Source organism: Myodes glareolus, chromosome 1 (genome assembly GCF_982192425.1).
Source record: "Myodes glareolus chromosome 1, mMyoGla1.1, whole genome shotgun sequence".
Taxonomy (NCBI): Eukaryota; Metazoa; Chordata; class Mammalia; order Rodentia; family Cricetidae; genus Myodes; species Myodes glareolus.
This window is the reverse complement of record NC_142026.1, coordinates 34,845,799-34,860,858: the sequence shown is the minus strand read 5'-3', so window position 1 is coordinate 34,860,858 and position 15,060 is coordinate 34,845,799. Positions and strand designations below refer to the sequence as shown.

General features: G+C 48.6%; 1 long non-coding RNA gene across 1 annotated transcript; it reads left to right on the top strand.

The window, feature by feature from the left end:
* The first annotated feature begins 410 nt into the window (after positions 1-410).
* Positions 411-14,799, top strand: LOC125405318 (uncharacterized). The gene is made up of 3 exons (XR_007233539.3): positions 411-685; positions 810-1,032; positions 13,238-14,799. It is a non-coding gene; the product is annotated as an uncharacterized LOC125405318 (long non-coding RNA).
* Positions 14,800-15,060: the final 261 nt, after the last annotated feature.

The following is a 15,060-nucleotide window of genomic DNA, read 5'->3' as shown; positions in this document are numbered from 1 at the left end:
AGGGTCATGGGTACCGGAATATGTAATAGGGTCAGTGGTCCAGGTCGTGCACTGGTTGAGGACTCAGAAAGCCTAAACATACATGGTAACACTATAGAGTTGTGCCCTTCCAGGCACCATTAACAATGAAGGAGTGTTTGGGAGCATGGATGTATGTTTACACATGTATGCATATAAAACAGACCTTAGTTTTACAAGGGGGTGTTGGTCCCCTCAGTAATAATGTTTGGAGTCCTACGTATATCAGAATAGAACTAATTCATTCACTACCACCCCCGCCAGTGCCCATGGCATGACAGACAGATTGAAGCTTGTCTCTGCGTACTGACAGAGCTGACTGTCATGATCTACTTGTTTTGAGCAGTCACCCCTTGCTGTCAACTCTCGAGGTTGGGGTTTTATGACTAGCTGTGTCTGTGTACCACGGGCAAGCAGCACGCATTGGGTAAACACACAGAACCTGTAGACCCACGGGCTGATACATGACTAACATGGACAGATGTCCTCCTGCTGTCTCTGAGCTGCTCAGCATGGGCCTCCGGGAACACCTACCCACTCTCTCTGAGTCTGTCAGCTCAGACACGGGGGGACTGCAGCTCCCAGTGATCTCATTAGTGTTTTGCCGGTCCCCAGCAGACGGGGTGTCTTTCTGGATCTGATCCTCTTGCATTACAAGTGTGGTAAGGTGCGTGGGACCTTGTTTGGTGAGGTAATACAGGTGGGACTCTGGCTATGTGAGATGGCGGCATTGTGACTGGACGGACTGACAGCAGTGATTGACAGATTAATGAAGTCTGTCTTTGCTCCAGGGCTGAGGCAGTGCTGCGGGACATGGAGGAATCGGTGCTCTCTTTGACCACAGAGAAAAGGGAGGGAAAAGGGGTGAGCTGCCCTGGATCGTTGGAGATTGCCAAGATGCCCCTGAGTCCAGAACCCTCCACTGCACAGGGCTCTCCTGTGCGTGACACTGGTCGCTGATTCTGGACTTCGCCTCTTTTCCTTCTGTTTTTGTCTTCTCCGCGGTGACAGGAGGTAGGCAATGTATTCTGGACATGGCTGATCTTTTGTGTTTAATCTGTCATGAATGTTTCCTCGCCCACTGGCACTTGTCTTTTCACTTGAAACACTCACTGAAGATATTTTTCAGCCCCCGAAAGGCATTAATATTCATGAGCAATAAATGTCTGTCAATATTTCCCTTAGAGCGTCTGGGCTTAGGGCCCGGAGCTGCAGGACATCCTTCCAAGGTTACAGAATGCTGTGTGGGAGTCACCATGCTCCAAGAGCCCCATTCTCGTGGAAGATTCTGGGCTCAGTGGTGGCTTGGCAAACTATGATCATCCAGGGAGCTTTCGGCCCACCTGCCTTCACATATTTTGCCTCTGCATTTCTTTGCGGTCGGGAGGGCCCCAGTTTGTGTACCTTAAAGCTGCCTCGGTTCTGCAACAAACCTGGGTTCGTTTCATTCATTATGTGCTCGTGGGTCATGAGGAAAACAGCATCCAGCTCCGAGGGCTCACTCAGTACCTAGCCCAATCCCCACCTGGAGTCTTTATGTTGTGAAACTATTGTTCTAGTCATTCAATTACTTCGGTACAGGAAGGCCTCTGCTGGTGTAGGTTAGGCTCTGAGCCCAGAGAAAGGAGTGGCTGGGCAGATAGACATCTTTGGGGCTGTTGGGCCAGTTTGAAGCTGCAGCAGTAGCAACAGAGGATGTGATGGGGAAATCATCTGGAAAGAGCCTGGGCAGGGAGTGTCTTTCTCTCTGGTTCCGGATGGGAACTGTTCTTCCCTCTCTGGGTACTTGGTGAGGAAGATGAGCAGGGCAAATCTCAGTCCTTAGCCTAGGCTTATCCTGCAGCTGTGGAAGCTCTCAGGAGAGGGTCTTGTTCCTCCTGTAGTACCAGTGGGCAGCAGTCCACAGAGCTCATGGGACCTAGGATGTAGGCTAGGAAACCATAGCTGGCTCACTCCAGGACACCAGCTTGTACTGAGGTAACCCAGAGGCAGGACCCAGGCCAGGCCTTTGCCTTACATCCTTCATCCAGGTTGCAAGGGCCCGGAGGGTGTGAGGAGAGGGTAGGGGCACAGAGATGGGGTGCAAGGGCCATCCCAAGCCCTGGTCTCCCAAAGTGAGACCCAGGTGTTCAGGGCCACACCTCCCAGTATCCCAGGTTCTGCAAGAGCTATTGTGGTGGTCAGGGCTACAGGCAGCAGATGCTAAGTGAAAGGTTTTGGACTTTGGCCACCACATTACTTTACTTCAGTTCTCAGCCTCCTCCGTGACCTGAGAATAGGCCCTCATCAGCTCAGAGAGAACACCCTCTAAGTTCACCACATCTTCATGAGGGCCTCCTACAGTCAGGCTAGGCAGGTGCACCTATCTCTACCCGAGACCTTGAGGGAGGACCCCTTACTCCACAGCAGCACACCAACCCTGGGAGCAGTTCCTCACAAGGCCTGCCTCTGGACTGGCCCTCAGGCCTGCTGCTCAGGATGTCTGCCACCAAACCACTTACAGAATGAAAGCGAAATGGAAGGGAAACGGGGCTGGGGAGACAGCTGAGATGGCACATCACTTAATTAAGAAGTTAGCTAAATTATACAGGTTTACGCATCTCAGAGAACCTTGCTGTGTTCTTCCTAAGGAGGCCACACAGAGGGGACACACTGTCAGAGGCTACATCTCTTACGGAATTGCTGACTTGTTTTTGCCCACTCAGGCTCCATTGAAACGTCTCGATGAATAGACAAAGGTTTATATGATTATTGGATTCTGCAGCTGATTGGTCCTAAAAGGAAAATAAAGTCTGGTCACTTGGCTCAGGAGCTACAGGCTGGAGTTTGTATAGTGACTCGAGCTAGCGTCTTAAGGGTCCCTTTTCTGCAGTGGTCCACCCAGATCTATGGACCATCCCTCAGGAAGAGTGTGGACCAGGTGTCACGGCCTCCTCAGGTAGGCTTCTAGCTTGTCCCTGGCCTGGGTTAGGGCAGCCAAGCAGGTTCTGAATATACCAATGAGCAGAGTGTCCCCTGGGAGGGGACAAAAACGCTAGATGAGAGGGAGGTGCTGTGTCGGGGCAGGGACTGTCTGGGAACTCAGGGTTGTTTGAGGTGCTAGAGTGTCACATGGGGTGGGGGAGGGTGACTGCCACAGCCCGAGGGCTTGTCTTCCCTTTGACTTGGCGTCCCTGAGCAGCAGATGCAGGCTGTTCCAAGATCCTGGCTCTTGGCTTGCCCGGAGATGCCAGCTTTGCTCCAAGCCTAGGCGAGACAAGCCTGGCCCATGGAGGGAGCAGTCAGCAGCAAGTTTTTCCTCAGCTTCCCGGGGGGGACCCCAAAGTTTCAGCTGAGATGAGCAGCACTTGTCCTAAGGCATGCTGAGCCACTGGGGGTGCTCAGGGCCCAAGATGGCAGGCTGGCTGGTGGGAGCAGATAGTCCACTAGAGGCTCTGGAGAAAGAGAAAGGCTCTCCTGTGTGACTCTCTGTTATGGGCTCTGTGCATCCAAGTGTCAACCTTCCAAGGCCTTGCTGAGCTAGGGAGGCCCATCTGAACCAATGACCAATGTGCCATGTCACTGGTCCCTGTAGCAGAGTGTCCCTAGGGTGCTGATATTCTGCAGGCAGGTACCATGTGTCTGTGAGCACTGGCTGTTCAGAGACACCATGATGCCCTTGTCACAGACTTACTGGACTATTCAGTGAGTTTCCTACCAGACTGCTTTATAGGAATACAATGAGGTCTTTCTGTCCATTGTTCCAATTCTCTGGCTTTGAGCAAGTCTCAGAGCTCAAGGGGGATGGACCCCAAATCTGCTCAAGGACACCTAGCCAGAACATCCCCCATTGTGAACCTAAAGTACTTTGCTTGGATTAGAACTTCCCTTCCAATGGCATGTCACAGCAGGCTTTCCGTCACTGTTCTGCAGCCAAGCCCAAATCATATTTCATTGGTTTTCAATAATGGTGTTGTCATCTTGCCAATTCACTCCCGTAATTGGGCCAGCAGGAAGCCTGCAGAGAATGCTCCTCCGTGCTTGCCTGAAGGCACAGGGGACCTGTGACAGGCAGGGCTGTAGCTAGGCATGCTGCAGGTCCCATCCATTCGATAGCACAGGGGCCAGTGCCCATACAAGCTGGAAGCCACCCACATCAGTCTAATGGACACATACCCAGGGTAGGTCTTTGCTACTGATGCTGCCAGCAATCTGTGTGCTTGGGAACTTAAGTTGAGCTATTTAGGTATTTCCTCCCTCCCTCCCTCCCTCCGCCAGGAGACAGGCACTGACCAGAGCATGAGGAAGTGGTTCTCGGTATTTGTCCCTTTGCTGAGCTTGCTAGGGATGATGTTAATCTAGGCCAGAGACAAATGCTACAGTTACAAGGAAAACCACGATGCTGACGGTCTTTCCATTTCAAAAGGGGGATTTGAGCCTTTCCTGGTTTCAGTGCAAAGCTATTGCTCTCAAGTTTTACATTGCTTCGCTGGGAGTCTCAAATACGGAAGAGACACAGCGAATGCATCCAGCACTTGTGACGGCCATGGGAGGGAAACCTCCAGGGGTCCTGCGCCCAGGCAGAGGCACAGATATTTCCAGTTTCCTAGAGGCTTCCCTCACGTTCCTCGGGAAGTTTCTCCCATCCCAGCGTCCACCACAAAGCCAGTCTTGCCTATTAACATATTTTACAAAGGAATGGTGCGAACCATTTCATTTCGTGTGAGGTTTCACTGAGTAGCAGGGTGTTGGTGGGCTCCATCTTGCTGTGGTTTGAATGTGGAATGTCTCCTCAGGCTCACGTTTTGAACACTTGATCCCCATCCTATGATACTATTTGGAAGTCTGGAAAGGCTTTAGGGTGTGGGGCCTGGCTAGCAGAAATAAGTGTGTGTGTGTGGGGGGGGGGCCTTTGGAGGTCAGATCCACTTCTGGTTCTGGCCTATCTTCCCTGCTTTCTGATCGATGACTATGGTGTGAACAAGCTCACCACGTGCTCCTTCCGCTGTGGAGCCAATCCTCCATGCCTTTCTCGTTGCTGCCATGGACTGAGCCTTCTGAACCAGGAGAGGATGGGGAAACACAAGGATGTGAGCTGGTGGCTGTCAACATGTCCTTGGTCTCTTTTCTGTTGCTCTGATAAAATACCCAAACCAAAGACGCTTTGAGGAGAAGGAGTTTGTGGTTTTGTTTTTCCCATAATTCTTTTTTTTGCAGTCCATGCTTGTAGTCCATCACTGCAGTCCATCACTGCCGTTCATCCTTGTCCATCACTGCAGTCCATCCGTGTAGTCCATCACTGCAGTCCATCCTTGTAGTCCATCACTGCCGTCCATCACTGCAGTCCATCCTTGTAGTCCATCACTGCAGTCCATCACTGTAGTCCATCACTGCAGTCCATCACTGCAGTCCATCCTTGTAGTCCATCACTGCTGTCCATCCTTGTAGTCCATCACTGCCGTCCATCCTTGTAGTCCATCACTGCAGTCCATCACTGCAGTCCATCCTTGTAGTCCATTACTGCAGTCCATAACTACAATCCATCCTTGTAGTCCATCACTGTAGTCCATCCTTGTAGTCCATCCTTGTAGTCCATCACTGCAGTTAATCACTGCAGTTCATTGTTGCTGGGAAGTCATAACTGCAGGGACTTGGAGGAGCAAGGACATTGGCCATCAAGAGTAGAGAGCATGTATGTCAGGGCTCAGTTTACTGTCTCCTATTCAATCAGTAAGTCAAGCTCATAAAACGGCACTACCCACATTCAGGGTGGGTGGACTTCCCAGCTTAGGCTAACTCAGACAATCTCTTATATCATGTCTACAGGCTACTCCAATCCAGATAATTCCTCAATGAGATTCCTTTCCAAAGTGATTCTTGACTGTTTGCCATTGACAGTTAAAACTCTATACCTTAATTCCAGAACTTGATAGGCAGAGGTAGAAAGATTCTTATGAAGGTGAGGCCAGGCTTGTCTGCATAGTGAATTCCAGTCCACCCAGGGCTACATAGTGAAACCTTGTCTCATAAAAAAGAACAAATACATGAATTAAAAAATCCTAACCATCACACCATGAGAGCCACAAGATGCCCTAAGGGCATCTGCAGGTCTGGGCTCAGGGACTGCTCTGACAGCATAGTGCACCGGGGAGACATACTACTAGACTCTCATGACCCTAATCTTGAAACCTGCTAGTCACCCTTTCACCATGCCTCACTTTCTCCACCAGCCCAGGCTTGCCACTCTCCCTCAGCCATCTCTCAGATCACTGCTGACAGAATTTGATAATCCCAGGTGAGAGGTAGTCCTGCTACCTGGGGCTAACCCTTCCTGGCTACACAGCATGAATGGAGCCTGTAATTTTTTTCCCATTTCTTTGTATTCTGGATGTAATATATATATATATATATATATATATATATATATATATATATATATATATTAACAGCCTACATTGGTAGCTGGAGGTCAAGCCTTTGGGGACTGGCAACTTCACGGAGGCCAACAACCCAGATCTCTTAAAGTCCTAGCTGTGTGTCCTTCACCAAGTTATTTGGCCTCTCTGAATCCATTGCTTCATAAATAAAACACAGGGGCAGTTATATCACCGTTGATGAGGTCCTACCCAGGAAACTCAGCCCTCATACCTGTGACAGGTGAAATGGGCCTCATTCTCCAGCCAGTTTTTGAGGGAACCATTGCTTTAGACTGGTGTTCATACCAGACTGTAATTTATGTCTCTTAAGACAGTGGCATTTCAAGCTGTGCCTTGCCTGGAGAGACTCCATTTTAGAAGCAGCACTCGACTCAATTTTAAGTGCAAACACAAAGGCAGAATGACTCTGCATCACGGGCGACCCTTGACAACATCGTCTCTCCTGCACCGGCCGCGAGGCACATACCGACAACTTATTTCAAAAGTAGAAAGGGTGCTGCCTACAAGTTTGTTCTAAATATACCCAAGTCAATTGGGACCACAGGAAATCAAATCGAGATGACCAGATCTGAGGAACACTGAACACACCAGACTGGGGAAAGGAAGCAATATTACTCAGACCTCCGTAAGGGAAGGAAGACAACCTTGTGATGTTGATGGCCCCGCAGACCTTCCATCTGGACACCTGGCATGTGAGTTCAGAAATGACACAGAGACTCATGGCTATCCCAGGGCTTCCGCTCAGCTTGTCCTTTGCTGTTCACGTGGCTTGCTAATGTTGCTATATGTCTGTCTGTCTGTCTGCATATTCATCTGTTTGTCCATCTTGACCTCCCATTTGTTCTTCTACACATCTATTTGCTGGAGACAGTACCATGTCTTTGGCCTCTGTGATCCCAGGACATTTGTGAACTTGAATGAGGGATTCTTTGGTTCAGAGGCCTGGGTGGTAGGGGGCTAAAGGTAGCTCTCCACTCAGAAATATCAGGCATGGCTCTTTGGGATGAAGCAGGATTGGGTCCAGGGATGGAGTCTGTAGGTGTGTCTGTGGGGAGATGCTCCGGATCCTGCCGGGCTACTGCACAGGTGGGAAAACACCCAGGTGTTGGGTTATATCCAGGTGTGGTGTGCATGCCCAAAGGTATGCTAGGGAACTACAAAGTGTTTCAGGCATGGGTTGTGCACATGGAGTAGCCAGGGAAAGTTCAGGCTTCTTGAGCTGGTTTTTCTAGGCACAGTAGCCCTTCTTCAGGATCACCAAGTCCCAATGCTTGGCTGTCCTACAGAGTTGTAGTCATGGTGACCATTCAAGAACATGCACTCAATCCCCAAGCTCATCCAGCAGTTCCCGCCCTCATCATCGTCATAGTTACTCAGTTTTTGCTGATTTATTCTTGGGTCTAGGATCTGAATGGGGCCTGAATTTGATTGCATGTAACAGAGAGATAAACAATGATTTTTACAAGGAAGAATATGTTTATCTTCTGTCTATGAAATAAGACAAAATTTAAGTATTTTAAATCTATAATACTTAAGATGTAACGATGTAAATTTTATTATGCTATTTAAGTACACTTAAATACACATATGCGCACAAGTCAAACACTAATGTGGACTGAGGTTGCCTGTGCTCAAGGACCCCACCCTTTCTGTCTTATTGCTTGTGTCCATCTGATTTTCCTTTGTCACTGTGGTAGTTTGAATGTAACTGGCCCCCATAATTTCATAAGGAGCGACACTGTTAGGAGATGTGGCTTTGTTGGAATGGTTATGGCCTTGTTGGAGGAAGTGTGTCACTGTGGGGATGACTTTGAGGTTCCCTATGCTCAGGATACCACCCAGCGTCTCAGTCAGCTTTCTGTCGCCTTTCTGTAAGATGTAGGACTCTCAGCTAGTTCTCCAGGACCATGTATGCCTGCATGCTGCTATGCTCCCTCCTATGATAATGGACTGAACCTCTGAACTGTAAGTGAGCCACCCCAAGTAAAGATTTTCCTTTATAAGAGTTGTCATAGCTGGGTGGTGGTGGTGGTGACATATGCTTTAATCCTAGCACTCGGGAAGCAGAGTTAGGCAGATCTCTGAGTCTGAGGCCAGTCTGGTCTACAGAGTGAGTTCCAGGACAGCCAGTTACATATAGAAATCCTGTCTGGAAAACAAAACGAAACAACAACAAATCAAAACAAAACAAAAGAGTTGTCATGGTCATGGTGTCTCTTCATAACAATAAAAACACTAAGACAGTCATCTCTGAAACAACATCAGGAAGGAAGATATGTTTTGGTTCCTGGGTTCCTGGTTTCATCCATTCGGGGCAGAAAATCTCACCTCATGGCAGAAGCAAGTAAGGAGCAGGTACGACCTTTAAATTCCTGCCTCCTCTCTCCTACTTCCTCTAGCCAAATCCCACCTCCTGCATTTTCTACCACCTCCTCAGATAGTGCTACCAGCTGGGTAGCATACGATTCTGTGGGAGACACTTCATAGTCAAACTCCAACATTCTGCCTCTGGTTCCCAAGGTCAATGCCATCTCATAAGGTAAAATGAATTTAGTCTATCTGCAAGAGCCTTTTAGGTCTTAAAAATTCTAACAAGTCTAAAATTTCTTCTAAGACTCAAAGCAAGCTTTTTAGCTGTGAGCTCCTGTAGAAACGAAAGCAGGGTACACATAGCCCCCAAATGTAGAGCAGAGAGTAAACATTTCCATTCCAAAACCAGCGGTAATGATATAGGACTGAAACCCAGAAGGAGAAACAAAGATTGGATCTGAGCCATACCCTGCCATGTCCTCTCTTAAGGGTTGCAGCTGACCCACTGCTATGGCCCTGCCTGATGCAGTCTACATGGACTCTTACATTGGCTGGATCTGCTCATCGCTGTCAGCTTTCCTCAATATTTGACATTCCTGGAACGTCCGGGGTCCCTGTGGGATTTCTACTGAGTCTTTGGCTGCACACATCTGCTCTGGGGATGCTGCAGGCCTTCAGACCCTGTGACCGATCACTCGGCTCCTTGGGCCTTCTTTTGAAGTCTGGGGGGACACCACTGTGACCTCACAGCTTTTGAATTCTGCATGCCTGCAAAACCAGCATCTTGTGGGTGATGCCAAGGCCTGCTGACAGCTTGACTGGCGGTTGGGGAGCACTAGGTACAACTGCAGTGGCTTCTGGGTACGTAGATGGCTGAAGGCAAGGAAATATTTCTCTAGGCAGTCCTGTGTGAGCAGGTACGTTGGAGCCCTCTTCTCAAAGTCTTCCCTATCAGCTGAAACTTTGTCCCCTTGAACCAGAGCTGGATGGAGTCTGGCCAATCCATGAGATGGTCAGGACATCTTTCCCATTGTCCTAATGCAGAAGTACTTGGCTTATTTTAAGGTACAAATCTCCTTCACAGCATCATCTTCCTTGACCTCGATTTTAAATGTACTCAGTTTCTTGCCAAAATGGATGATTTTCAAATTTTTTGTTCTTTTTTAAAAAAAGATGTATATTTTTTAAAAAAATTATGTGTGAGCATTCACGTGTGTGTACATGTGAATAGGCACATGTATTTGAGTGCAGATACTCATGGAAGCCAGAAGAGAGTTTGCATCCCCTAGAGCTGAATTTACGGGTAGTAGGTGAGCTACCTGCTGTGGGTGCTGGGAACCTAACTTCGGTCCTATAGAAGAACCGTGTATGTTCTTAACTGCCAAGCCATGACTCCAGCCTCCGCTTTCTGGTCTTCTCTTTTCTCTCGGTTCTCTCTACTAAATTGACTGAAAGCAGCCACTGAATCCCACCCATGATAGCTCAGGCCTGCAATCCCAGCCCTCTGGGAGGCTAAGAGAGGAGGATTTTGAGGAAGGAGTTCAAGGCCAGCCTGGACTCCACAGCAGAACCCTGTCTCAAGTCTTCTACTTGCAAGAATCTGTATTTCTGCTAGCTGTGTCTCAGTAGACGGACAAGAGGGAGACACGTTTCCTTCTAGATATGACATGCACAGCAGAGTTACTGCTCCCACCTGAGACCCAAGCACAGCCTTCACTGTGCACACCCCTTGGCATTCTGATCTTCCGAGCGCCACCAGAATCACCCACAGGCATTGCTGACAGCACTCTAAGCCTTCTCCAGCCTGCTTCTCCAAATGTTTCCACATTCCTCCCACAAGCCAAAGGCTTAAGAACCACATGGTGAGGTTTAATCACAGGAACAAACCATTTCGCTGGCACGGAGTTTCTGTGTTAGAATCTTCATTGCTTTGGAAAATATTCGAGAGAAATAAGAGAGGAAAGATCTATTCTGGCTCAGGGAATCAGAGGATTCCATCTGTTATGGTGGAAGGGTGAAGGGCAACAGCCCGTGTGATGGTGGCCAGAGTGATGGAGGAATTGTGGGCCAAGTATTGGCTTCTAAAGCATACCTCAGTGACCCACTTCTCTGGCTCAGCTCGACGTCCTGAAGTTTCCAGCGCTTTCTGAAACAATACTGCCAGTTGGGACTAACATATGAGCCTGCAAGACCCATTTTGTATTCAAACATCACACTATTGCACCTCATTTAGAAGTGACATTTACCCTCATTGTTACCACGTGGCTGATACACCTCCAGGCATCGAGTCTTCTTTCCAGGGAGGAAGAGATATGAAGAGCAAAAAGAGTGAGTGAGCCACTCCCTGGCAGGAAAATAAAACACAGCCCTGGAAGGCTCATGCGGAGGGCTCTGCTCAGGTGGTGGCTGCAGGAGGCTGCGCAGTGAGCACCCCAAACTAGAAGGTGTGAGGATTGTGGGAGAGGGGGGGTCAATGAGCTCATGGCCTGCTTTAAACTCTCCTAGGGTAAGTTATCATGACAGACAGACACCGTAACATTCCCAGGACATTGTGGCTTATTCCGAGTGTATAATCATGACCTTGTGTTTATTGAGACGCAGCTATTAAGCTATTGGCTGTCTTAATTGGCACTGAAGTTTGCTTTAAGGTTTTTGATTTTAGGAAGGAATTTGTCTTTGCTTTTGCTTTTGTGTTTTTACCTGGTTACTAATGCTGCCAATGAATATGATGGGACAATAGACTGAATTATGACTTGTTGAGGAGTGATGATTAGGGTTTTAAAGTTTTTTTTTTTAAAAAAAGATTATGGGTCTTTATAGATCCTGGTGTGAGGGATGGATAGACACAGGACTTTGTCACACAGAGACCCTGTGAAGATGTACCCAGATCTCTGCCTCATGCACAGATCCCAGAGCAGGTGATTAGGGAGTCTTGAGCTATGCACACTTCCCTCCTCAAGAGTCTGTATCTCTGCCTGGTTGTCCCCAGTGTGTGATCTGTCAAGCAAGGTCATTGTAAGAGAGATAGTTCTCGCCGAAGCCCCGCTAGTCTTCCTCCTCTGTATCCCTTCTGTGGCTGCTTCTGATCCCCATCCAAGGCCAGCCATGAGCCCTTGCACACAACAGTAACATCTGACCCTTGGAAGGCCCTGCTCGGAGTCATCAGAGCTGAGGGGTCTGCCTTGTCTGCCGCTGGAATTCTGAGGGGCCCAGGGATGCAAGGGACTTGGCTGCAGCAGACCCTGTCTCGGCACTGTGTCTACCAGGAATGCTCTGTCACAAGTCAAAAGCAGCTCCCTCCCTCTGATGATGGGACTCCTTGACCTGCTGGCCTCACGACTGGAGAAGTCTGAAGGGACACAGTGTCAAGAGATTCCCCAAAGTTCATTGACCCTGGAGTCCAGGAAGGAGCCATCAGTCTGTGTGGAGAGGGAAGCTGGCTTCACTAATGAGCCTCACTCAGACTCAGGCCTGAGGTCTGGGCGGAAGAGGGCTCTTTGGGAAAATGGATAGAAGGGGGTGGCTCCAAGATAGAACGCTTCCCAGAGAACCGAGGGAAGAAAAAGAAAGGAGAGTCTCACTTGGACAGAGATCCTTGCGAAAGATCATGGGAGAGAGAGAGAGAGAGAGAGAGAGAGAGAGAGAGAGAGAGAGAGGCTCCAACTGAGACCCAAAGAGACAGCACTCAGTGGGTTAGCTAAGGAAGACACTGACCACGGTTCCACTTGCCAAGTTGGCATTTGTTCATATTCCAGAGTTGGAGTTTTGGGGCACTTGGGCCACAAAATCTGGGCAGTTAACAAGAGAAGGGAATGTTGACATGATAGGTCTCATTGGGGACACCAAGTACAAAATGACAACTGTCAGCAACCCATACTCCTGAGGAGGGACGTGTGCAAGGCCTGGTCCCTCATACCAGGATCTATACACAGACGCAAAGTACTGTGTCCATGCTTCACAGTGTCTGTGTGTGATAGAGCCCCGTGTGCATCCCTCCCAGGGTCTGCGTGTGATAGAGCCCCGTGTGAATCCCTCACAGGGTCTGTGTGTGATAGAGCCCCGTGTGCATCCCTCCCAGGGTCTGCGTGTGATAGAGCCCCGTGTGCATCCCTCCCAGGGTCTGTGTGTGATAGAGTCCCATGTGCATCCCTCCCAGGGTCTGTGTGTGATAGAGTCCCGTGTGCATCCCTCCCAGGGTCTGTGTGTGATAGAGTCCCGTGTGCATCCCTCCCAGGGTCTGTGTGTGATAGAGCACCATGTACATCCCTCCCAGGATCTGTGTGTGATAGAGCCTGTGTGCATCCCTCCCAGGGTCTGTATGTGGCATTCCTGTGTCTATCCCTCACATCATCATCTGTGTATAACAGTCCTGTGCCCATCTGTCATACGGTATTTGTGATAGAATCCAATGTCCACCCCTCACACTAGAGTTTGTGTGTCATAAAATCCCAAAAACTGTTTTTAATTAATTATTTTTGTGCTTTCCTTGACAGTTGCCAACAGTTCTCTAATTGGACTTAAGACTCACTGAACAAGAGAGAAACCATGTCTGATACTGGAAACCTAACTACTTGGTGCTTGTAAAATCACAGTTATTGGGGAGAATCTTTAGCCTCTCCTCTGAATCAGCATAATTCCTGACAGCACCCAATAAACACGATACCCACAGACAAGTGTGGTCCTCACCTCTCATCAAAGAAACTTCTCTTTGCACGAGACAGAGATCACTACAGAAAACCACAACAATCAAAATGCAGAGTGGTGGATCCCAGCCCAGTGCCTACATCTACAAAACACTCCCACACCTAAGGATCAGAGGGAGCGGAAAGACTGTAGGACGGAGCCAGAGGACCAGGGAGTTTGCTGTGGGATGGAGTCTCCTAAGAATGGCAGAAGCTACACCCATAATGTCTCACCAACATGACTGCAGAAACGTGAGCTGAATGAGGGCAACACCAATGGGCGTACCAAAGGGGACAGGGCAAAGCCCATGAGGTCTCCACCCTAGGCAGCTATAGAGGAAGGTGGGAGAGGTGGTCTTCCCCAGCGAAGAGTACAGCCATTGGCTGTCCAGTGCCAAGTGGTCAGCCTTGAAAGCATACTTACAAGTGACACATATGGACTAAACAGGCAATATATACACACAAAGATTCATACGCATATAATAGCTATGAATGAAAATTGGCCCTGCATTTGAATGCAAGTAAGGCAGTGTACATGGGAGGGTTTGGAGGGAGGAAAGGGAAGGGAGAGTGTGGTAATTATACTATAAACTCAAAAATTAAAAGAAAGTTAAACATTTAATTAGTTTCAAACTCCCTGTTGTAACATGAGGCCGACTTGTTGGGGTATCTGTCCCGCCCAGCACCCCACAACCGGCAAGCCCCAAAGAAAATTACACACAGGACTCCATAAAATTATGAACTGATTGGCCCATTAGCTCCGGCTTCTTGTTAGCTACTATGACTTATATTAACCCATCATTCTCATCTATGTTAGCCATATGGCTTGGTACCTTTTTCAGCTGTCAGCTCACATGTTGCTTCTTCGGTGATCTGGGCAGGAATGCAGAGGGAGCTTCCTGCTTCCTAGCCTTCTCCTGTTCTCATCGTCCTGCCCCAACTTCCTTTCTGGTTGACCAGCCTATACTTCCTGCCTGGCCAATCAGTGTTTTATTTAAATACATGATTGACAGAATACCGATAATTCTCCCACACCACCCTGTGTTGGCTAATTTTACTTCACTCTGACACAATCTATAGTCATCCAAGAGGAGGGAAACTCAATTGTGAAAATGCCTTTATAAAACTGGGCTGTAGGGCATTTTCTTAAGAGATTGATGTGGGAGCACCCAGCCCATTCTGAGTGGAACCACTCCAGGGAGGGTGATCCTGGGTCCTTCAAGAAAGCAGGCTGAGCAAGTCATGAGGAGTAAGCTAGTAAGCAGCACCCCTCCATGGCCTCTGCATCGGCTCCTGCCTCCAGACTCCCACCTTGTTTGAGTTCCTGCCTTGGCTTTCCTCAAAGGACTGTGATTCTGGATATGGGAGCTAAATAAACCCTTTCTTTCCCAAGTTGTTTTTAAAGGTCATGGTGTTTCATTACAGCAATAGGAACCCTAACTAAGACATACACCCTCAGTACCCTCTAGCAAGTCATAAATTTGTCTATGGATCCAGCAACATTGGGAAGTAGAAATGTTGGTCTCAGATAAATGGTCTCGTAGCTGGCACCAGATTCACTCTCTGATGATAAGTTTTGAACAAATACAGTAGAGTTTAAGGCATCAGTGTGCAGTCTAACACAGACAGGAAGG